The sequence below is a fragment of the Helianthus annuus genome, chromosome 1 (assembly GCF_002127325.2).
Source record: "Helianthus annuus cultivar XRQ/B chromosome 1, HanXRQr2.0-SUNRISE, whole genome shotgun sequence".
In the NCBI taxonomy this organism is placed as follows: domain Eukaryota; kingdom Viridiplantae; phylum Streptophyta; class Magnoliopsida; order Asterales; family Asteraceae; genus Helianthus; species Helianthus annuus.
This window is the reverse complement of record NC_035433.2, coordinates 70,766,991-70,779,370: the sequence shown is the minus strand read 5'-3', so window position 1 is coordinate 70,779,370 and position 12,380 is coordinate 70,766,991. Positions and strand designations below refer to the sequence as shown.

At 36.9% G+C, this 12,380-nt stretch overlaps 1 long non-coding RNA gene across 1 annotated transcript; it reads right to left on the bottom strand.

Moving 5' to 3' along the window:
* Positions 1-6,920: 6,920 nt before the first annotated feature.
* On the bottom strand, positions 6,921-8,442 carry LOC110936926. Its single transcript, XR_002590407.1, has 3 exons — positions 8,387-8,442; positions 7,684-7,781; positions 6,921-7,106 (listed from the first exon to the last, which is right to left on the bottom strand). It is a non-coding gene; the product is annotated as an uncharacterized LOC110936926 (long non-coding RNA).
* Between the last annotated feature and the right edge of the window lie 3,938 nt (positions 8,443-12,380).

Below are 12,380 nucleotides of genomic sequence, written 5' to 3'. Positions count from 1 at the left end.
AACTAATTCAATTAAACCAAGTTAAAACGTGTAGTAACCCTAGGTCCTACAATTGTCGAACCGGCTGTGAACCTTGCTCTGCACTATTGTTTTTTAATCCATAAATCAAGTTTTTGTGCAAGTCTTAATTGATAAAGTTTTCGTAGTAAGTAATTAAAAACAAACTTGTCGGTTTAACCCGGCATCTCTTCAAACAAACAATTGAATCATTTTAGCAATCTTCATAAGAGTGACACCCTTTACAATCAATCACATCCATACACACACCACAAACTCTTCATGGTTCGGCCCCTTACTACCACTAATGCATTCTTAAGGGCGATTAGGGTATATAAATATTATCTTTGACTGGAGCGTGACACTCTGATCAAATTTTGGCGCCGTTGCTGGGGAGTTCGTGCGCTTTGTGTTTGGATATTATTGATTGAATGATTATCTGGTTAAGTGCTTATTTCTTTATATCGTTTCTACTTTTGTGTTACGTGGGTTTGTTACTTGTGCAGGTTACAGGTAGTGCATGCATACATGGAACTCTGGAAGAACGTCACCATTGGTGTTTGAACCGGAGATCGAGCGGGTCGTTAGAAGGAACCTAGCCAACTGGCTAGAGGCAACACTTGCCTCTCATCAACCAAATATCAACTCATCACATACACCATCTTTTGGCCCAATCCAATGAATCCCCAAAACTCTAATCAACCGAACAACCAAACGCAACACCAGTTTCAATACCCAGACTACCCTCGCCCAAACTAAAACGTGCAAAATAATCAACCGGGGGGCGGTAGCAATTCGAGACCACCAACACCACCTTTCCAAACCCGTGGCCCAAACCAAAATGATAATCAATGTACACCAACACCTCCACCTCAAAACCAAAATGACAAAACCCATTGCCACCTAGTCTCAACAACTGAAATGTTAATGCCAACCGTGGAGTTAACCAAAATCGTGGCAATCCCACGAATGAAGCTTAGTTTCTCAATCTCGATGATTTGAGAAACAATATTCCCGATGACGAACCGTATAGTGTTCCCGATTATCAATCACCGAAACATGTGAGTATTCACTCGCAATACTCGGATGATGGTGGGAATTATAATGAGCGGGTTGAAGATGACATATGGGGTGACGATAATGCGGGGAATTTCTACATTGCCCGGGGGTTTGAGTACGACGATTTTGTCAACTAAAATGCCAACTATGTGAGGAATAATGGTGATTATGGGTACGATTATGCCCACAATGATGGTTACGGCAATAAGCATCAACCACGAAATAACCAACGAAATTGGGATGACGGGAATTACAATAACAACAATAATGCTAACCGTAACCGGATTCCACGATTCGTGGGTGGAGGTAACCAAGGGGAAAATCAAGGTGGTGATCGAAAGGGTAATCAAAGACCGGTCAACCAAGAAGTCATCGGTCCTCAACGACGCCAACCGCACCAACAAGCTCCGCGAGGTGTAAACGGGCGATTTAGACCGGTTATTACCGACAATGACTCACCAAATGTTCCCGGAAGAAGAGCCTTCGATTGTAAACCCAAATACATCAACATCCTGTCCCATTTGGCGGAATTCTTTGCCATATGTGGCACAATTTAGGGGCATGATTTCTCATTGGATTAAGTAAAGCTATGATTGTTCCAGTTTTCGTTGAAGGATAAGGCGAAACAATGGTTTCTCACACTTCTGGCGAATAGTATTCACACTTGGGCAGAAATGCAACAAGTGTTTCTTAACGAGTACTATTCTATAGCAAAGACCGATGATGCGAGAGATGGATTTGGTCGTTTCAGCAATTACCGGGTGAGTTATTGCACGAAGCTCTCTCGCGCTTTAAAGAGTTAGTTCGGAAGTGTCCTCATCATCAAATCGAGTGATGGGGATTGCTGAAATGCTTCGTCAGGGGGTTGGTTGCCGAGGAACATAATTACTTGCTATCGCCAAGTAATGGGACATTGTTGAACAATCATGAGGAGGATGATTGGGAGTTCTTGGAAAGGATGAGTAAGAACTCCAAGGCAGTGGCTATGGCAGACCGAACCAAAAAGCATCTGATCTCAAGGTCATGGCCCTGACTGCGTTGCTAGTTCCAAGGATCGGATTGAAACAATAGAACGAGAGTTGGCACGTATGAAGAAGAAAGATGTGCGGGAGGTGAAATTCGCCGTTTGTGAAGATTGTGGTGACCTCGGTCACCGGGCTGAGAATTGTCAAGTGAACATGGCCCAAACCGCCAACGAGGTGAATCAAGCGTATGGAGACCGGAGGCAACATGATATGAACTCCAACACTTACCACCCCGGGTTGAGGAACCATCCTAATTTTAGCTATGGTAACGCCTCTTTAAAAATATATAATAGTTAACGCACTTTAACGTCCTTTCAATCATACTTTTCATTTTGTTTTTCTCCATTAGGCATTGTATTAGAAATGTATCTCCCTCTTAATGCCCCTATCATGCCTAGAGGGCGGTGTTAGGGCCGTTATCCAGCTCTTCACGCCCCTATAATGCTCCATTATACATGGGATAAACTTGATTAGCCATTTAGTTGTAGTGGGTTTAGATTCAGTTTGAACTAATTCTTTTTGTATTTTTGTTTAATCTTTTAGTTTGGGTGACAAATGAATGAGGAAAAATACATTTTCTGTTACGTTAAAAGAAATGAACCAAGAAATAAGATTAACAACCAACATTTACTATTAGAGAAATCTCATATTGTTAGTGAATAAGAGAGATTATAGTTTAACAACCAAACATTTATTTTTGAACGAAAAGAGAAAAAAAAAACTCAGATCCTTAATTTACTTATTAGTGAAGTTTGTGTAACAACCAATAATAACCAAAAGATACATGTCAACTATTCATATTTGTTGAATTACGGCCAGTTATGCTTTAATGCCCAGCCAGTTGAGACCGGGTTGTCTTTTGAAAAAAAGAAGCCTTCAGTTGTTACCAGCCAAAAGCATTTATGTTCATTTAAAATGCTTTGGCCACAATCTGTTGCAACATCCTTATTGAAGACCTCAAAATTAGCCTTTTTGAGAATAGTATTGTCATCACCCATCCAGAAAAACTCTCCAGCAAACGAAGTTGTTTCACGAAGATTCATGCGAAAATTCCAATGGAACGCATCTTTGATGGTCATTGTTTTATTCCCTAGGTCATTATCTTTCGAGTAAACATGAGCAACAAGATGTTCAATGTTAGCATCGATGACTTGCACTCTATACGGCTGGAATGAAGATGTTGCAATGTAAACATGAGACAATGTTAAAACGCAAAGGAATAGAAAGTATGTTGTGTGACTCATGTTTTGTTTTTGATATCGAACCAAGGACTCTGTTCCCTTTATATAGATGAATTCTCAAGTAGTGTATATTGACTTAATTAATATATTAACGGTTTTACCATATCTCCTTAAATACCAGTCCTTTTTATAAATGGTCTTAAAAACATTAAACACATATGAAAGTTTTACAAATATAACGTACCTATATTATTAATACAAATATTCATTTCATTAAAGGTTATATTGTTAAGTTGGAGTTTTGGTTGGATATCATATTACTATCCATCATTACTTTTTAACATAACCGAAAATATATAATTTCATTGCAAAATAGTACAAGTTATTCCATTTCTGTATCTATCTTGAAATCCTAACTATCATGTCATTATGAGTCTCACTTTAATTAAAACTATTAACGTAAACTAGCGCATTGTGATAAGGTTGTTGACCGTGAAAAAGATTAAGATTGATGTTGGAATACTGATGAAAATGAGGAAGTCGCAATTGTATACGTTTATAAAATATTATACATCCAAAGTTGTTAACGGAAAATAAAATTGAATCTAAAATTAAAAATATACTTCTTGCTTGGTTTCAAATAAAATTCATATCAAAACATAAATTTAAAACTATGAAAAAGGTGAAACACTTAAAAATCACACAAAGGAATATGTGTGATATAAAAACATATTAAAATTAGAACAAAAGCAAATTATGTATATATTAATTACCAAATTTTTTATGTTTTAACAATTATACATTATCCTTTGCTGATCTTTCTTTATTCTCTATCTTTTTATTTTTTATTTTATTTTTAACCCCTATACTGTTCACCTTTTATAAATATGTAATAAAGCATTTTTCATTTAACCCTAACACGTTTCAACTTTAGTCTTCCATACTTTTCATCTTTTACAATTTTTAATGTTTTGGCCTAAATTTTGCAAGTCTACAACGTGCGTGTGAGGTTCAACGTTTTTAAATGCATTTTCTTTTAAATTCCAACAAATCACCAACGTCGATGGACTATGTCACACCTCGATCCGCAGCGGAATGGTACGTGGCATGATGATTGCCCGTAGCTCTTGACAACTAATTATTGTTTCGATATTTAAAGTATGTCCATTTAAATTGTCACATAACATTTAATAATCAAAATTACTCATACATTTTTCAATAACAAACATATCATAATGGGTAAATTACAATTTTCGTCCTTTATGTTTGTATCGAATTGTAATAGGTGACCTTTAACTTCAATAATTACAGTCACAGCTCTTTATTTGTATGAAAATGGTCTCATATCATCAACATAGTCATCATATCCATATATCCAAATCTACCGATCAGGAATACACAATCAAATAATGATACGTGGTCGAAAACTGGTGTTTAATCGTATTTAAGTTTATGTTTTTACATGACTTTCGATTTTGAATGCCCTACTTTTGATTAGAATTGTGTTTGGCACATCTAGCGGAATTTAAGGAGCTATTCGGGAGATCTACGGAGCATCGGGGAGCGAACGGGATCAACCGGGAACGCGGAGTGATGAAAACGGAAACCAAGAGTTGGGCATAGCGACACCCCTTGTTTATTCACGTCGGCCAGACACTTGCGTAGACAGTGTATTAAGGCGTCAACAGAAAACGGAAAATTTAGAGGCCGTCGACGACGCCCTTCAGAATGTGGTAACGCTGATTTTTTGTTTTGCTTGAATTTTGAATGAATATACCCACTTTTTGGGTATTTCAAAGGGAGTTACAAGTTTTGTGAGTTTTGAAACATGTCTTGGAGCCAAGAAAACTATCATTATCATCTTCCATGAATCAAAATCACCTCCATCAATTTTAATCATCCAATCCCTAGTCCATCATCATCATCCTCCAATCCACAATCCATTCCCCACCATCACCAACCACAAACCCTAACCTTCATCATTTCACCATCAAGGCTTCAAGATGACAATGTTCAAGCTCTCACCATCCGTTGATCACGTTCCGTTCACCACGATCGGCTAGTCTCTTTGGGTTTCACCCCGGTGTAGACTTTTGTAAGGATTTCTAGGGTTTGCTACTTTTTTAATATTTGGCTTGTGAAAATTTAAATCGCATTTGAATCATTAGATAATTGTCTTGCGTTTATATTGAATCAATGAATTGTCGAGTGAGTTATGAAATTTGACTATATGGAATGAATATGTGCGATTATGCCTTATCTTTTAATAGGATTTACTTATCTGAGGTAACGAAGTGCATTGCGGTTCGTCTTGTACGTTGATAGCAATCGGCACCTAAGCCTCGTGATTCTAAAACCATTAATGAACTGATTCAATTAAACTAAGTTAAAACGTGTTATAACCCTAGGCCCTACTATTGACGAACCGGGTGTGAACCTTGTTCTCTACTATTGTTTTTAATCCATAAATCAAGTTCTTGTGCAAGTCTCAATTGATCAAGTTTTCATAGTAAGTAGTTAAAAACAAACTTGTCGGTTTAACCTGACATCTCTTCAAACAAACAAACAAACAATTGAATCATTTTAGCAAGCTTCATAAGAGTGACACCCTTTACAATCAATCACATCCGTACACAAACCACAAACTCTTCGTGGTTCAGCCCCTTACTACCACTAATGCATTGTTAAGGATAATTAGGCTATATAAATATTATCTTTGACCGAAGCGTGACACTCTGATCAAATATTGGCGCCGTTGCTGGGGAGTTCGTGCGCTTTGTGTTTGGATATTATTGATTGTGTGATTATCTGTTTAAGTGCTTATTTCTTTATATTGTTTCTGCTATTGTGTTACGCGGGTGTGTTACTTGTGCAGGTTATAGGTAATGCATGCATACACATAACTCTGGAAGAACGTCACCGCTGGTGTTTGAACCGGAGATCGAGCGGGTCGTTAGAAGGAACCTAGCCAACCGGTTAAAGGAAACACTTGCCTCTCATCAACCCAATATCAACTCATCACATACACCATCTTTTGGGCCCATTCCAATAGATCCCCAAAACTCTAATCAACCCAACAATGAAACCCAACACCGGTTTCAATACACAGACTACCCTCGCCAAAACCAAAAGGTGCAAAATAATCAACTGGGAGCGATAGCAATTCGAGACCACCAACACCACCTTTCCAAACTCATGGCCGAAACCAAAACCGTAATCAACGTACGCCCACACCTCCACCTCAAAACCAAAACGACAAAACCCATTGCCACCAAGCCTCAACAACTGAAATGTTAGCGCCAACCGTGGAGTTAACCAAAATCGTGGCAATCCCACGAATGAAGCTCAGTTTCTCAATCCCGATGATTTGAGAAAAAATATTCCCGATGACAAACCGTATAGTGTTCCCGGTTATCAATCACCGAAACATGTGAGTATTCACTGGGAATACTCGGATGATGGTGGGAATTATAATGAGCGGGTTGAAGATGACGTATGGGGTGACGATAATGCGGGGAATTTCGACAATGCTCGGGGGTTTGAGTAAGACAGTTTTGGCTACCAAAATGCCAACTATGTGGGGAATAATGGTGATTATGGGTACAATTTGTAACGCCCTGACACATTTTAACCTAAGATTCGCAGCGGAAAACGCATATGTAAAATTTCTTTCATGATACTCTTCAATTCACTTAAATACATTAATCTCTTTTTATAAATTAATGAAAACTAACATACATATATCAAATTAAGTGACCACATACACACCCACGTACAATCCATGACTTGACTCGATCTTCGACCGCGTACACTTCTTGATGAAATTTCCATAACCCTGTACAGCCTGCAGTCACCACATTCAATCACATCATTAGGAGCCGGTGACATAATACAAATAATCTTAACACATGCATAATAAAGCGTCAACATATCATGATTTCTCTTATACTAGCCCCATCATCCATCCATTCGATCACTCGCTTCGGATTGCGGAGTCAACCTTCTCTTCCATAGTTACGTGCCTATACTTCACATTAATTCTCAATAGGAAAACGGTTAGTATCATTAGCTTCCCTTCATATGAACATGTCCTCAAATACCCATAACTCAACTTATTCATTCAAGCATATAATTAAATACCCACTCAAACACGTATTCAATTTCTATCCATACACGTACTTGTAATTTACATCCTACATGTATAACTCCTTAATTCGCCTTTATGCATAATTCATTATGTAAGTTCCCCTTTCTTACCCAAACTTAATCGAATCCCTTTCTTAGCCACTTTCAACCCATTACCACTAAAACTTAACTTAGTAATAATCATTCATTCATATCTTCTTACAGTACATTCAATAATTACCATATTTCATAAATACCTTACCAAACAAAAAGGGGTAAGTTCGGAGTTCACTTACCTCGTGCGTCCGAGTTCAAGCATAGCTTCCGTGTTTATTTTTGGCCCGTTGCCCTTCCATGCTTGTGTCCATGTTGACATGACTCCTATCCGTACATGCTATCACATTCATCATAACATGATTAGCATACATGAGCATACATATCTTTTAATGAAGGTTTCTAGCCATATCATGTTATCAAACTAATTTCCCACTTGTAATTCATTCAAAACACATTCCTTATACAAATCTATTATCTAATACATCATCATCACATACTACATACATTTATTCATTATTAGCATACAATCTCACTTATCATTTCTCTTAAGCATTTCATCAAACACCTGGTGCGCGTATCACTTTCTAAGCATAATGTACAAGTGCTTTAAGCATATTCTTCCTTATTTCATCTTATGAACCATTACATTCAAGCAAAATCTCATAATCATGAATTCTACATCAAGTTTATCTATCTTAGCCTATCATACAATACCCTATACATCACAAGATCACACTATAACATCTTCAAGTTCATCATGATCATCATCTTCACACTCATGCAATGGGTTTTATTCTAAATCACCCAATTAATTGAAATTATTCATATCACAAGTTCTATTTGGTGTTTCTAACACCTCTACATGCTTAAATTCATACAATTTCATGGATTGATCATAACCCACTTCAAACAAGATCATCAAATCTGAGTTTTAAGACATACCTTGTGATCCCCTTGTGAAGGTGATCGTTAATTTATGTTCGGTTGTGAATTTGGGCTTTGTTTAGTCTTTCAATTTGAAGAATTGATGAAGTTTAGGGTTTTTGGCTCCATGGGAGCCTTCCTGCTCGTTCACGAACACACACACACGATGTGTGTGTCTGTGTGTGTGTTGTTTTCTTTTAACAGAACAACTTTCAAGTTGTTCACTTTGGTCCCTCATGTTTCGTTTTAATTAAATAAGGCTACAATCCTTCGTTTAATACCAACGATACTAATATTCAACTAGGTTAATTATCCCTAGTAATATTCATCAGGGCCGGCTCCAGTATAATTTTAGTAAAGCCCTAGCTTAGGGCCTCCAAACTTTTGGGGCCCCCAATTTTTTAAACCTGTTTTATATTACTTGTGTAGCTGGGCCGTTCAAGTTATCAACCCACTGCCAACAGGCATGCTGTCCCCAAACACTTGTTTAAAAAGAAAAGAAAATAGGTCTGCGAAGCAATGATGGTTGTGAGAAACGAAGCGACGATTCTCGATGAGTCGATGGTGTACCGAGGAGCTATGGTAAAGCCATTGTGGATGCTTAAAGATGATAAAGAGCTTTCAAGAGATGGATACTTCATCTTTAGGTAAAGTTTTCAGTTTAGGGTTTGTGTAATTTTGATGTTTTCTTGGATTCTTGATTGTTTGTTTGATGATTTTGTGAATATACTGTTGTGAGTTCTGATTATTATAAGTTGAATGTGGTTTATTATAGTTGTTTATGGGGGTTTGAATTTTATGTTTGATCTTGGATAAAAGTTGAACGTGATCAATTGACATTGTGTTTAGATGTTTCGGATTTCGATCTTGTTATATTCGATTAGGTTTGTTCATTCTTGTGATTGCTAGTTAAGTTTGCTGTCAATTTGATGGTATTTGTTAAGTATGAAGTCAAAGGTGAAGACCTTGAATGTATATGATTATTATAGACTGTTGTTGTGAGGATAAAGGGACGTTTAAGTGTTTGGCATCAAATTTGAATCAATATATTCCACCAGGTTTACCCTTTTGGTTAGTTTAATTCGATATTTTGTAGCGCATTCGACCTCAGATCACATAAAACTATTAAGTTCAAATGGAAACTTCCGTATTTGAAATTACGGTTGCAGTAGTTTGTAGAACATTTTTCTGTGTCTATTATGAATCTTGAAAGTAACATACTTAATCACATTATTGAAATTCACAGATAAATTTGGTTCTTGTACAAAGCTTTAGTAGCAGTCAACCTTAAATCTTACATAACGATGAACCTTATAGTTTATTTTGCCCGTCCCAAGCCCGGGTAAAGGACGAGGGTTTTTCTCAAATTGTTTTCTTTTTTTTTTTTTGGGGAAAAAGGCCACAAGATTTTACTTCGCCTTAGGCCACCAAAATGGTTGAGCCGGCCCTGATATTCATCTACGGGTTCCCTTTTACTCCTAACAGTATTTTTACCCGTTCCTTTATATTTCCCGGGTTTAAATTACCAAACCCATTTTTGGGGTGTTACAAATCTACCCCCCTTAAAAGAGGTTTCGTCCTCGAAACCTTGCTCATTTCCACGGGACCATAGTCCTTAAGTGACCGGTTGATACCAATCCTTTCTATTTCGCACAACTCTAAAATACACGTATCTTGAGATCTCGAATTCTTGCCTTATGTTAGTCCCCTAGTGATGATCATCACTACTTGGCTTATTCATTCATTTCATTCACATTACACACCATGGCAAGAATTCACTCATATCTTATAAAAAGGGTCTCATTCATGAACATATATAACTATACGTCCTATCGTTACTTTCTTAAATCAAGTATAATACTCATATACTTACATTTACACGTATATTCCTACATATATACATACATACATACCTTCATGAATACATTCACACATGTATACATACATACATAAATACATACAAGCTTTATTCCTTTGTGCACATTCAATCCCCTTTAACACATACGTACGTACATTCATATATGTACACTCATACATCTATTTACATACACCCGAAAACATATTTGCAACATAGCTACTATTTCATACTCACCTCTCGTACTTAACTCGAGATTCAACATCACACTACGTTTGTTACCGACATGTACTATGCACATTCAATCCCATTTCTAGTTTCTTTTAAACTTTGGTTTGTTTGACCCATTTATAACAGGTCAATGCATGGCCGCCCTCTAACATATCAATTTCATTCGTTTAACCTATTCGTGACGGGTCATTACATATTGGAGTATGCATTGTACTTAATTCTAGTTCGAGCATACTTACAGCATGTCACTTCATCCTTTTTATATTTAACATCAACGGTTATCTTATTTCATTCCATTCTTTTGTTTAACTTAGTGTTTATTCACCCATAACTCCTTCACAAATTTCTGATTTGTATCAGCATTATACTGTTCATGAATCAAATAATATCACTTGCAAGACCTAAGCTTACATAATTTGAGAATTCACAAGGATCTTTGCATTTAATATAAATAATGGCCATAACTTTCATACAATGTTTATAACACTTCAACACTTTAGATATGATAACATACTCATACTCATAAAACCCTTACAAGGTTCATAATTGGTTCAATTCGTAACATAACGTAACTTTACCCTTTTTGAGATCAACTTCAATTCCTCGTGCATCCAATGTTCTCATTCCTTCTTTACATTGCTTTCTCAACGGAAACACGATTAATAACGTTAATACTCGAACGTATCTAAATCGTACATACGCACATGCTTTCCCACGTGCATACATACATACATACATTCATTCATACATATCTACATATGTGTATACATTTATACCTACCTTCATACGTACTTACATTCATTCATTCATACTTACATACATTCATACATTTTTGCATACATTCGTACATACTTACATACGTGCATATACTGATACATATATATATATATATATACATACTTGCATACATTCCTACACCTCTACGTACATGCGTACATTCATACATACCCCTCATACATACGTACATACATTCATGCCTACTTCATATATATCAACATACGTTCATACATTACTTCATCTCTACATTTACACATATACTCATGCATACATTCGTACTTACCTACATACGCATCTTCATACGTACATACATTCCTACATCTTCTACATACGTGTGTACAATCATACATAACCTCATACGTGCATACATTACTATGTAACTTCATACGTGCATATCTTTCATACGTTACTTCATACTTGCATACCTTCATACATAACTCATACATGCGTACATACCTTTCTATACTAACGGGGGTTCGGGGGCAGCGCCCCTGAGGGAAGTGGGGTCCAAGGGGCAGAGCCCCTGGCTGGGGTCGAAAATGCATTAGAACTTGATTTCGGCCAAAAAGTGCATCCCAAAATGATTACACAATGTCATATACATTTTTTGCTCAAATTTGACCTCCACCGTAAATTACATTACGGTACCTACCGTAACTTACGGTGGCAACTTTGTTACGGTGGAAACCTCCTGTCTTACGGTGCAACCATTTATCCCCAGTACCCACCGTAAATTACGGTACCCACCGTAAATTACGGTACCCACCGTAAATTACGGTACCCACCGTAATTTACGGTGGAACCTGTACATCAGCAGATTTTTCCGTCGTTCTTGCATACTTAAACACGCATAACTTTTGAACCGTTTACCCGTATAACCTCCTGTTTCTTCCTATATGACCAAAATTTGGTCCTCTTTCATATGGACTCAAAATCCCACGCCCGGATTAAGAAAATTCTTAACTTACAAGCTTTCGGCTTAATATTCATTTAAGAATTATTCGACCCGTTCATGCACTTATCAAACAAACACGTTTGTTTGATCCCAATTTCTCATGAACCCCATAATTTCAATATTGTCTATCGTACTAGGTTCATATCACGGGTTTATATACGTTCTTAAACCCGTTTTCTCTCATATGTCTATTT